The 13,945-nt window shown below is 38.4% G+C and overlaps 1 protein-coding gene across 12 annotated transcripts in view; it reads right to left on the bottom strand.

Annotated features, from left to right (window-relative positions):
* The window catches only part of TBC1D5 (TBC1 domain family member 5), a 591,323-nt gene that overhangs the window by 389,063 nt on the left and 188,315 nt on the right, over positions 1-13,945 (bottom strand). The window contains exon 1 of one of the 12 annotated variants that reach the window (XM_033212762.1): positions 5,220-5,292. The exons of the other annotated variants lie outside the window; for them this stretch is intronic. The gene's annotated coding sequence lies outside the window, so the exon portion shown is untranslated. Of the gene's footprint in view, positions 1-5,219; positions 5,293-13,945 lie in introns of those variants that run through there. 12 annotated transcript variants of the gene reach the window in all.

Raw genomic sequence — 13,945 nt, forward strand, 5'->3', positions numbered from 1 at the left:
CTCAGAGTTAGCAGCCTTCAAAGAAAATATATGATAAATGTCTACAGACCTTGAAGGCATCAGACTGTTAGTTAATCTCTCCTAGATTTGGGAAAGGCCTAGAAATGGAAGGCCTGACTATAGTAATGGAGTTTCCCCTAAAAAAAGATGGCTTTGCAGAGCCATTTCAATCTGATGGCCTTATGGCAGCCTTTTCAAAATATGTCAACGAAATACATTTTTAGATAAAGTATTTTTATTTCCCTCAGGGCCCACTATCTGTCATTTGACGCTATACCAGAGTCAGCTTGGAAAGTAAGCCACATTACACTGGGTTAATAAAAACCTAATGAGATGTTATCGTTCGTAGGATGTGGCTTAAGCACCGCCTAGTACGGCTTTGGGTCTTGTTTATAATTTGTGTCTTATTGCCATAATGAGTCTATTTTGACAGTCTTATGACCTTTACTTTAACCTAAACTCCATAAGGGAGGAGGTATAACAAGGCATGACCAGCCTCCCTTCCAATCATGGCTGAGAATTCAGTTCTTCTGGTTCCTCTGAGACCAGTTTTTCTTGGCCAAGAGGGGGTCTGTTCAGTCAGTTGGAGGGCTCAGGATTTTAGTTTTGGTTTATGCTCTGCACGCATTAAATATACTTCCCACTCCTCCTCTCCCGACTCCTGGCAATCACCACTCTACTTTCTGTCTCTATGATCTTGACTACTCTAATTATCACTCAGAAGTGGAATAATATAGAATTTGTCTTTTTGTGACTGGCTTATTTCACTGAACATACTGTTATCAAGGTTTACACATGTTGCAGTGTATCTGGTTTCTTTCCTTTATAAGCCTGAATAATATTCCATTATATGTATATGCCACATTTTGTTTATCCATTCAGCTATTGATAAACACTTGGTTTGCTTCTGTAAACCCAAAAGTATCTGAGACAAGTCTCATTCAACTTAGAAGTTTATTTTGCCAAGGCTAAGGACATGCCTGTGACACAGCCTCAGGAGGTCCTGACCATATGCGTCCAAGGTGGTCAGGCTTACAGCTCAGTTATATACATTTTAGGAAGACAAAACACATCAATCAATGCATGTAAGATGTACAATAGTTCAGTCAGGAAAGGCAGAACAACTCAAAAACTCAAAGTGGAGGCTTCCAGCTCATAGGTAGTTAGAGTAGGTAGTTAGGCAGATATGGACAGGGCAGGAGAGCACCCCCTCACACACACCCCCATCTCCTTTTGCCCCCAGGACTGTCAGGTGACCATGAGGTGATGGTCTGGTGATTGTTAAACTGTCTCTCTAAAATGGTAAGTGGTCACAGCCAGCGCCAGGAAAAGACAGTCTCCTAAGAGAAAACGCTCGGAGCTGGTGTTATCCACTTCTCAGTAAGATCTCAAACAGACCCACTAAGAGGCAAAATGGCCTCTTATACAATCTTCCACTGGGAACGCTCGACAGGTAAGGGAAAAACTCCTCAAGTGAATACATGCACAACTTCAGCAAACCCCAGAACCATAACAATGTATAAAACCCCAAGTCAAGGGATGAATAGGGCACTTGGATCTTGCAAGTCACCAGCTTGGCCCTTCCAAGTGTACTGCTTCCTTTCACTCCTGCTCCAAAACTTTTTAACAAATTCTCACTCCTGTTCTAAAACTTGCCTCAGTCTCTCCCTCTGCCTTAAACCAACTACAGCCCCTCAGCAAAACTCTTTCCTCCAAGGAGGCAAGAATCAAGTTGTTACAGACCCATATAGATTCACCACTGCTAACAGATGGATTCAAAGATTTTCCAACTGGCAACTTGTCAAAAGAGTTTACCTAAAGACCAGAAACCCAGTCAGGCATGGTGGCTCATGTCTGTAATCCCAGCATCTTGGGAGGTTAAGGCAGGTGGATCACTTGAGGCCAGGAGTTCAAGACCAGCCTGGCCAACATGGCAAAATTCTGTCTCTACTGAAAATACAAAAAGCTGGAGTAAGGCCGGATCATGGTGGATCACACTTGTAATCCCAGTACTCTGGAAAGCTGAGGCAGGTGGAACACTTGAGGTAATAAGTTCAAGACCAGCCTGGCCAACATGGTGAAATCCCATCTCTACTAAAAACACAAAAAATTAGCCAGGCATGGTGGTGCATGCCTGTAATCCTAGCTACTCAGGAGGCTGAGGCACGAGAATCGTGTGAACCCCAGAGGCAGAGGCTGCAATAAGCCGAGATCGCACCACTGCAATCCAGCCTGGGTGCTCAAAAAATAAAATAAATAAAAATAAAAAATTAACACCTGAAATTCCATATAAGGGAGTGTCCATATAAGGGGTTGTAGAGACCATGGTTCTTCCTATGCAGATGAAGCCTCCAGGTAGCAGGCTTCAGAAATAATAGATTGTAAATATTTCTTATGAGACTTAAAATGATGAAAGACTCAGTTAATTCTCTCCAGGATGAGAGAAAAGACCTAGAAAGGGAAAGGCATTCTCTACAGAATGTAGATTTCACCTGTAAGAGACAGTTTTACAGGGCCATTTTTAATAAGTCAAAGGAATATATTTTGGGGCAAAATACTTCAATTTCTTCCAGGGCCTGCTATCTGTCATGTGATGCTTTACTTTGGTCAGGCTGTAATTTGATATCTTATTGTTACAAAAAGTCATAAGATCTCTGTTTTAATGTTAATGCTGGTCAGTTGTGCCTGAATTCCAAAGAGAGAGTATAATGGGGAATGCCTGATGGCCCTTCCCCATCATGTCCTGAACTGTGGAATGCCTTTGGCTGACAGGATGGGTTCATTCAGACAATTAAGAAGGTTAAAGTTTTATTTTTAGTTTACACTTCCATATTTCAGCTATTGTGAATAATGCTGGTATGAACATGGGTGTACAAATTATCCCTTTAAGACCCTGCTTTCAAACATTTTGGGGATACACCCAGGAAGTGGCATCACTGCATCATATGGAAATTCTATTTTCAATATTTATAAGGAGCCACCATACTGCTTCCCACTGTGACTGTACCATTTTACCTTCCCACCAACAGTGCACAAGGGTTCCAATTTTTTCCATGTCCTCACCAAAACATATTATTGTTTGATGTTGATAGTAGCCATCCTAATGGGTATAAGGTGGTATTTCACTATAGTCTTGATTTGGATTTTCCTAATGATCAGTGATGCTGAGCATCTTTTGGTGTACCTATTTCCATTTGTATATTTTCTTTGAAGAATTGTTTTTCCAAGTCACCCATTTTCAAATCAAACTGTTTTTGTTGTTGTTGAGTTGCAGCAATTCTCCATATATGCTTTATGTAACCCTTTTCAGATATATAATTTGCAAATACTTTCTCCATTCGGTGGTTGTCTTTTCACCCTATTGACAGTGTCTTTTAATTAACAAAGTTTAAAAATTTTCATGTAGTCCTCTATGTTGTTTGTGCCTTTGATGTCATACCCAATAAATAACTGCCGAATAAATCACTGTCAAAAAGTTTTTTCCTTATTTTCTTCTAAGACTTTTATAGTTTTGGGTCTTACATTTATGTCTTTGATCCATTTTGAGTTAATTTTTGTATATGGTGTTGGTTAAGGGTTTAACTTCATTTTTTACATGTGGATATCCTGTTTTCCCAGCAGCATTTCTTGAAAAGACTATCCTTTCTCCATTGAACAGTCCTGTACTCTTGTTAAAAATCACTTGACTGGCTGGGCACAGTGGCTCACACCTGTAATCCCAGCACTCTGGGAGGCTGAGGCGGGCAGATCACGAGGTCAAGAGATTGAGACCATCCTGCCCAACATGGTGAAACCCCGTCTCTACTAAAAATACAAAAATTAGCCAGGCATGATGGTGGGCACCTGTAATCACAGCAACTGGGGAGGCTAGGGCAGGAGAATCGCTTGAACCCGGGAGGCGGAGGCTGCAGTGAGCCAAGATTGTGCCACTGCACACCAGCCTGGTGAGAGAGTGAGGCTCCATCTCAAAAAAAAAAAAAAAAGAAAAGAAAAAAGAAAACAATCATTTGACCATATACATGAGGTTTTATTTCTGGGCTCTCCTATTTCATTGGTCTGTATGTCTTCCTTATGCTAGTACAACACTGTTTTGATTACTGTAGCTCTGTAGTAAGTTTTAAAATTACGAAAGGTGAGTCTTCAAGCTTTGTTCTTCTGTTTCAAGACTGTATTGTATTGACTATTTGAGGTCCCTTCTGATTCCATATGAATTTAAGGATATGCTTTTCTATTTCTTCAAAAAAAAAAAAAAGTCACTGTGATTTTGACAGGGATGCACTGAATCTGTAGATTGCTTTGGGTAGTACTGATATCCTAACAACAGTAAGTCTTCTAATTCATGAACACGCAATGTGTTTCCACTTATTTATGTCTTTAATTTATTTAATTAAAGACATTATTTAATTTATTTCAATAATGTTAAAACATAACCATAATGTTTTTCATTTTATAAGCCTTTCACTTCCTTGGTTAATTCCTAAGTATTTTTTTTTTTTGATGCTATTGTAAATGAAATTCCTTTCGTAAGGTCCTTTTCAGACTCTTTATTATTAAGTGTATGAAAATGCAATTGCTTTTTGTGTGCTGGCATTATATTCTGCTACTTTGCTGAACTCATTCACTAGGTTTAACACATTTTGGGGGAATCTTTAGGGTTTTTTACATGTAAGATTACATATAATCCGTAAACAGATAATTTTACACTTCCTTTTTAATTTGGATGGCTTTTATTTCTTTTTCTTGTCTAACTGCTATGGTTAGAACATCCATTACTATATTGAACAGAAGTAGCAAAAACTGATATCCTTCCATTGTTACTGGTCTTAAAGAAGAAGTTTTCAGTCTTTCACCACTGCGTATGTTATTCACTCCAAGTCTTTCACATACAGTAGTCCTTTCACATTCCAGGACCACAGTTAATGACTGAAATCATGGATAAACCAAACCCTACACACACTATGGTTTTTCCTATATGTACACACCTATTATAAAGTTTAATTTATAAATTAGGCAAGGTCAGAGACTACAAACAAAAATTAACGATCAAATACATCAATTATGGCCACGGGTGGTAGCTCATGCCTGTAATCCTAGCACTCTGGGAGGCCAAAGTGGCCAGATTGCTTGAGTTCAGGAGTTAAAGAGGAGACTGGGCAACAAGGTGAAACTCCATCTCTATAAGAATTTTTTTTTAATTAGCTGGGCATTGTGGTACACACTTGTAGTCCCAGCTACTTGGGAGGCTCAGGCAGGGAAGATCGCTTGACCCTGGGAGGCAGAGGTTGCAGTGAGCTGAGACTGCATCACTGCACTCCAGCCTGGGCAACAGAGTAAGGCTTTGTCTCAAATAACATAAAATAAAATCCAAAAATTATAAAAACATATTAGAATAAGATATGTGAATGTGGTTATCTTTCTCGTTCTCTCTCTCAAAAAAAAAATTTTGTTTTAATGTTTTATAGAGCCAGGGTCTGGCTATGTTGCCCAGGCTGGTCTCAGACTTGTAGCCTCAAGTAATGCTCCCATCTTGGCCTCCAAAAGCACTGGGATTAAAAGTACTACACCCAGCCAAAATATCTTATCATATATAATATTTGCATATTGCAGTTAAACAAGGGTAACTTAAATTGTAGAAAACAAAACCACAAATGAGAAACTACTATATAAATTTTATTAGGTTGAAGTAGTTTCCATCTGTTCTTAGTTTGTTGAGAGTTTTTATTAAGAAACATTGTTGAATTTTGTCAAATGCTTTTTCTGCATCTATTGAGATGATCATTTTTCCTTCATTCTGTTATTGTGGTGCATTACTTTGATCAATTTTCCTATCGTGAGTCATCCTTGCATTCCAGGAACAAATCCCACTTGGTGATGGTATATAATCCTATTAACATACAGCTGCATTTGGTTTGTTACTATTTTGTTGAGAGTTTTTATATCAATGTTGATACATATATACATTTAGAACTTGAACTGATATTAAGAACTTTTTTCCTGAACATACTTGCACATATGTGAAATTATATATGTGTACTAGAATATTATGCATAGAATTTTTTAACACAGAAAAACACTGAAACCAACCTATCAACTGGGGACTTGTGAAATAAATTATATTGTAGATACATATGGCACAGTTACTATATAGCTATAAGAAAGGAAAGGAAAGGAAAGGAAAGGAAAGGAAAGGAAAGGAAAAGGCAAGGGCAAAAGAAAAGAAAGGAGAGAGAGAGAAGTACTGATACAGAAAGACTTAGCTGTATTTGCCTCTACATGCATAAAACATTTCTAGAAAGATACAAACAACAGAGATTAATGATCTCCCATGAATTCAATGTAAACATTAAAATTTGCGGTGACATTCCTAATCAAAGTCTTAGTATCAAATATTATAACCAAAACAATATTAGAAAGGAAAAGGCTAAGAGCCGTGGCTCACACCTGTAATCCCAGCACCATGGGAGGCCAAGGTGGGAGGACTGCTTGAGGCCAGGAGTTCGAGACCAGCCTGGGTAACATGGTGAGACTGTGTCTCTACAAAAACAAAAAAAATAAAAATTAGCCAGGTGTGGTGGTGTGCACCTGTAATCCCAGCTACTTGGGAAGCAAAAGTGGGAGGACTGATTGAGCCCAGGAGGTTGAGGCTGCAGTGAGCCATGCTTGCACCACTGCTTTCCAGCCTGGGTGACAAAGCAAGACCCCATCTCAAAAAACAAAACGAAACAAAAAAACAAAAAAATATAACTCTATATTTCTATAATTATTTAAAGCAATAAAATTAGGTATTATGCCCATATTCAGTCCTGTGGTTATCAAATTTTGGTACACAACAGAATCACCTGGAGTTCTTATAGTAACAGATTCCTGAAGTCTACCCTCAGAATTTCTGATTCAATAGAGCTTAAGTGGGGCCTGAAAAGTTGCTTTTTTTTTTAAAGACAGAGTCTTGCTCTGTCTCCAGGCTGCAGTGCAGTGGCGTGATCTCAGCTCACTGCAACCTCTGCCTCCCAGGTTCAAGCAATTCTCCTGCCTCAGCCTCCTGAGTACCTGGAACTTCAAGCGCCCACCACCACACCCAGCTAAATTTTGTATTTTTTTAATAGAGATGGGGTTTCGTCATGTTGGCCAAGATGGTCTCAATCTCTTGACCTCGTGATCCGCCTGCCTCAGCCTCCCAAAGTGTTGGGATTACAGACGTGAGCCCCCGGGCCCAGCCCAGAAAATTTGCTTTTCTTAAAACTCCCCAGGTAATGCTGAAGGACTGAACTGGGGGCCAGACTTTGAGAATTGTTCTAGACAAATGACTACTGTTCTAGACAAATGACTATCTATTCAAAATTGTACATGAAAACCCACCTATCACAGTATTATAAGTATAATTTGATTATCAATAATATTTAGATAAGAATGCATGTTTACTTAAAACTTAAGAACTTGGCCGGGCGCAGTGGCTCACTCCTGTAATCCCAGCACTTTGGGAGGCCAAAGTGGGCAGATCACGAGGTCAGGGGTTTGAGACCAGCCTGACCAACATGGTGAAACCCCATCTCTACTATATACAAAATTTGGCCCCAATATACAAAAATTGGTCAGGTGTGGTGGCGCATGCCTGTTATCCCAGCTACTCAGGAGACTGAGACAGGAGAATCTCTTGAACCTGGGAGGTGGAGGTTGCAGTGAGCAGAGATCGCGCCACTGCAGTACAGCCTGGGTGACACAGTGAGTCTCCGTCTGGGGAGAAAAAAAAAACACCTTAAAAACTCTGCATGATGGGTGTGGAAGATAATTTAGATTATTCCAAACATGGTGAAATAAAGAAGGAGGAAAGATAAGGAACATAATATCATTTTCTTTTCAAATGTAGCCTCCTATCTCCTATTTCTGCCACTAGATGGAAACCAGTACAACAGATAGCTACCAAACTGCTAATATGTTTAGCTACAGTAAACTAAACTGAGGTGAAAACTACATCACGTGGCATTAATTACAAAGGGACAAATCGCTGTGGGTCCCTATACTGACATTAACTGCAGAATGAGCGTATTTATTTTACAATTAATTGTATATGTCATTAGCTCTTGGCCTATAAATAACATCAACTTCAATCAGAGCTGTTATGGATCAATTTTTTTAAATAATAAATAAATAAAAAGCTGTAACTATGCTTTTTTATTTTTTAAAAATAGCATTATTATGACACCGAAAAAATCATACATTGAAACCCTAACCCCCAGTAACCTCAGAGTGTGAGTTTATTTGGAGATAGGGCCTTTACAGCAAAAACCAAATTAAATTGTCATTAAGGTGGAACATAATCCAATACAACTTATTCCCTTATAAAATGGGGAGATTTGGACATATACAAAGGGATGACAATGTGAAGACACAGGGAGAAGACTGCCACTTACAAGCCAAACAAAGAGACCTGGAATAGATTCTCCTTCACAGACCTCAAAAGCAATCAACATTTGCTGACACCTGATCTCAGACTTACAGCTTCCAAAACTGTGAGAGGATTAGTTCTGCTGTTTAAGCCACTAAGTTCGTGGTACTGTGTTATGACAGCAAACCAATACAGAACCTTTCTTATTTACTTTTCTTTTTCCATTTCAAAGGTGGAATGATGACTACAAGCAACATACTGCATCAAGTCCTGAGACAACAAAAATGAGTAACATTTGTCTTCAAGGTGCTTACATTCCAATGACTTACTATATAAGAAAACATGAATATTCATTAGCCTCTAATAAGATTTTGGTTTTTTTTAATGTTCACTGACACATAATTCAATGGGTCACCAACAAAAATAAGAGACACAAACACTGAATCCTACTTTATTCCTATTGCCACTATTCAAATTACAGCACTCATTATTTGCTTCCTACTCCTTAGCACAAACCTTCTAAACTGGTTTCTTTATCTCCCCAAACCATCATGCACATTGCTGACAGCACCCTTCTTGTCACTCTTCCCTTTATGCAATTTACTTGATTGAAATATTTCAATAAATACCTTAAAGGAACTAGCTTTTTCCCAACTCAAAGTATAGATGTACATAACCTCAAACAAATTACTTCAACACTGATGCAGTTTGTAAACAGCAAACTGAAATGTCTTTAAAAGAATTAGCAATTACTTATAATCAACAAAAAGAAGAGTAACAATATCATAAATTATTAAATATACATGAGCATAACCACACCCTCTTATATAATTCCTTACTAAGTCCAGCACAGAAAGAATGATCTCAAATTTTAAAGCAGTGAGGGTACAGATTGATAGTTATTCTTGATCTGTAGCTGCCTCATTAAAAAAACCCATAGCTATCATGGAAACCCTATCATAGAAATCCTATCTAAGATTTCAAAACTTATATGTCAACTACTTACAGAGTGCTTATATTTTGCACAACTTAATTTTATATAAATGTGCACTGGACTTATAGACATGGCCTCAATTACAAATGAAAAATTTTAACTTTGAACTTCTTACCGTGTTATTATCAAGTCTCTCGATTACTGAATTAACAATGTTACATATACAGTTTTCCATTTATCTTTATAAAAACTAGGGCCGGGCGTGGTGGCTCAAGCCTGTAATCCCAGCACTTTGGGAGGCCGAGACGGGTGGATCACGAGGTCAGAAGATCGAGACCATCCTGGCTAACACGGTGAAACCCCGTCTCTACTAAAAAATACAAAAAAAAACTAGCCGGGCGAGGTGGCGGGCGCCTGTAGTCCCAGCTACTCAGGAGGCTGAGGCAGGAGAATGGCGTAGACCCGGGAGGCGGAGCTTGCAGTGAGCTGAGATCCGGCCACTGCACTCCAGCCTGGGCGACAGAGCGAGACTCTGTCTCAAAAAAAAAAAAAAAAAAAAAAAAAACTAATAGCCAGGCATGCTGGCTCAGGCCTGTAATCCCAGCACTTTGGGAGGCTGAGGTGGGTGGACTGCCTGAGGTCAGGAGTTTGAAACCAGCCTGGGCAACATGGTGAGACCCCGTCTCCACTAAAATACAAAAAAAAAATATTGGCGGGCACGGCGGCGTGCTCCTATACTCCCAGCTACTCGGGAGACTGAAACTCCCAAGTCTCCCAAGGGGAATCGTTTGAACCTGGGAGGCGGAGGTTGCAGTGAGCCCGTTTGAACCTGGGAGGCGGAAGTTGCAGTGAGCCACGATGGCGCCACTGCACTCCAGTCTGGGTGACAGAGCAAGGTTCCATCTCAAGAAAAAAAAAGAAAAGAAAAAGAAATCCAACCAGTCTACTGATACTCCTCTATTACATTCCAAGTAAATAAATTTCACATCTTCAAATATTACTAGTGTACAAAATAATATTTCTTGGTCCCTTTATACATAACATTCTAGTGTCACAATTTTGGTTAAGTCTCAGACAGAACATCTCCTATTAGTCCTACAATTAAATGATTCAGCAACCAGCCACACTATCTTTGCCTTTTAACAGTTCCAATCAGTAGCAGATCTAGGTGTAATCAACAGCAGCAGGGGGCTTTAGGAAGCAAAACAAAACAAAAACAGTAGGAATCTTTACTAGAATACAGTAATTGATACAAGGGAACACTGTAGGCTATTTTAATACAAGTTAACCTAAGATATTAGAATCTGACTTTATAATGAGAAGTGAAATATGCAGGACAACTTTATAATATCTAAAAACAACAAATATCAAATACTTAATAAGGTTAAAATGAAAAGGGACTGTTTCAAAATGAATCTTCTCGGTCTCAGAAGGGTGATTACTTCTGTCTTGGTTATTTAGCACCCATTTAGAAGACAAATTAAAGCCCTCCTTACCTCCTACTGTTACTATACCTAACCAATTTCATCATCATATACTTATAAAAATTAAAGCGTCTCAGAGAATAACTAGCAATGCTTTTACTTCTCTTAAGAAACATTTAAAATTTCACCAGCAACATCCAGACAGTCTTAAAATGTAATTTAGCAGAATGTTCCCATTTCTTTCTTTTTCCTATTTTTGATTTCCTCGCCTAGAGTGTACAGATGATAGTGAAGTGCTGTATGTGGTGCCACTTAAGAGCATGCAGGTAGCACAGTGATTTATTTAGATGAAATATCAAAAGCCAATGGTAGTATGATGTGATGACTACGAATTCTAACTACACAAAAATTTACAAATGGAAATGTTACCATAGTAACATCCTGATCACACTGCACATGAGAATAGTTGATTTCATGATATAATTCTATGTTTATTGCAGTATGTGCAATGAGACATCTACGAAACCTCAATTCTACTTCCTCACTCATCTCAGAGTAAGATGTAAGGAATTTGGCTGACAAGTTTACAATCTTGTCTGATTTTTCTTTTACTTCTTTTACATTTTACAAAACAATGATAAAACTGTAAGTTGGCTAAGATCTAAAACATACAGTACTCTGTATCAGCCATATTCTAATCAAGGTTGTTGAAATTTCATATAGCAGGCCGGGCATGGTAGCTCACACCTGTAATCCCAACACTTTGGGAGGCCGAAGTGGGCGGATCATGAGATCAGGAGATCGAGACCATCTGAGGCTAACATGGTGAAACCGCGTCCCCACTAAAAATGCAAAAAATTAGCTGGACGTGGTGGCGCATGCCTGTAGTACCAGCTACTCAGAAGGCTGAGGCAGGATAACCGCTTGAACCCAGGAGGCGGAGGTTGCAGTGAGCCAAGATCATGCCACTGCACTCCAGCATGAGCAACAAAGCGAGACTCGGTCTCAAAAAAAAAAAAATTTTTTTCACATAGCAGTAGAAAACAAGCATACCTGATGGCAATCACTTCTCTCTGAAAATACTTCCAAAGTTATTCAGCAACTATCTCACAGTGTTTTTATCTCCAGAAAGTTTTGTATTATAAAAGGAAAAATACAGGGCCGGGGGGAAAAACTCTTGTGCATCTTCTACCCAAAAGGAACAGTAAGACAAACGTTAATAAACATACTATCATTATCTGCCAATCAACATTTGTCTTCAAAAAATGCTTTTCATAATAATGTTTCTAGTCTTTGTAGCTACTATTGAGGGGAGAAAATGCACTAAACATAAACATGGCAGGGAAAAAGAGTAGAGAATGTTGTTATTAATTTATTCCTCCATGTAACAACAAGAGTTGTTTTATGATTAAAGCTCTAAACAAGAAAATTATTATTACAATAAATAATAGTAAAGCCATTCATTCATCTGGGTTAATATAAAAAAGAATTATATGTGTTACTTAAGCTACAAAACATATAATCTAAATACTTCTTCTGAAGCTCACTGAAGTATAAATTCTAAGGTAAGGTACGTCTAAGGAGGTAGAACTCTCCAAATACCTTTAAATTACCTCATGAAAATTATTTTATACAGTAATAATTTTTTAAACCTTGGTTATTAATTTTAAACTACTTCCAACAATCTTTATTAAATTATCAAGTGGTGGTCAGGCAGAGTGGTTCATGCCTGTAATCCCAGCACTCTGGGAGGCAGAGGCAGGTGGATCACCTGAGGTCAGGAGTTAGAGACCAGCCTGGCCAACATGGTGAAGACCTGTCTCTACTAAATACAAAAAAATATAGCCAAACATCGTGGCACATGCCTGTAATCCCAGTTACTTGGAAGGATGAGGCAGCAGAATCGCTTGAACCTGGGAGGCGGAGGTTGCAGTGAGCCAAGATTGTGCCATTGCACTGCAGCCTGGGCAATGGAGTGACACTCCATCTCAAAAAAATAAAATAAAATAAAATACATTATCAATTGGCAATTTCTTTTCTGTATCTGATTTGTACTACGGTGGGAGGAGAACTGGTATTTCTTCTATTCAGTGATGTACACTACTACCAATCATAAAACATTTAAAAGTAAAGATATCTAAAAACTAGTCCTTGTTCATTTTAATGAGTTTTCACTAAAATATATGAATAAAAATAGACACATTAACAATTAAGAAAACAAGGCTTTAATATGATTTTATTAAAAGTTGCAAAAGTCATATTATAAATATTCAACAAATAGGTAACAAGTTGTATCTTCAGTCACCTATTCAATATAGTGTTTTAATAATGAAAGGGCCAGGTGCAGTGGCTCACACCTGTAATCCCAGCACTTTGGGAGGCCGAGCCCGTTGGATCACTTGAGGTCAGAAGTTTGAAACCAGCCTGGCCAATGTGGTGAAACCCCATCTCTAGTAAAAATACAAACATTAGCTGGGTGTGGTAGTGCACGCCTGTAGTCCCAGCTACTCACGAGGCTAAGCAGGAGAACTGCTTGAACCCAGGGGGCAGAGGTTGCACTGAGTCAAGATTGCGCCACTGTACTCCAGCCTGGGCAACACAATGAGACTCTGTCTAATAATAATAATAATAAAAAAATAATAATAATGAATGGCTTCCTACTACCCTTTTGCAAAGTGGATTGTCACGTGAAAGATACAATTAATCCATTTTACTTCACAATCTCTAAAGGTTTTTCTTAGGCTTCCTGTAAAATAATCTAATATGAAGGATGATGACCTCATGAGTATCAAATTGACTAATACTTTGTTTATGTGGATAAATGATACATTGTTATCAAATCAAACCCCTTAAATCACTGAGTCTTTCCCCTTCTATGTGCTTTGGAATTATTACTAAAGTATTTGTTAGGAAAATATTTACTACTATGAATATCTGTTAAATGGCTACGGTCAGGGTTAAAAGTGGGCGATTTAAGAATACTGATTTCCCCATTACCTTGCTGATTCCTATCTGCAGTAAAAGTTTACTTTAGGACCCTGATTCCACTGCCTATAATTTCAGTCTGCTACATCACTCTGAAATACCACTATACTGTTAAAAATAGTCATGTTCATCTGAATTGAAACACACCTGTAAAAGTTAAACAGGATTCAATAAATATTTGAAATTTAAAACTCAGTGTACACACACAAAGTTTAAAAA

This window comes from Trachypithecus francoisi, unplaced genomic scaffold (assembly GCF_009764315.1).
Source record: "Trachypithecus francoisi isolate TF-2019V2 unplaced genomic scaffold, Tfra_2.0 Lachesis_group0, whole genome shotgun sequence".
Lineage (NCBI taxonomy): Eukaryota > Metazoa > Chordata > Mammalia > Primates > Cercopithecidae > Trachypithecus > Trachypithecus francoisi.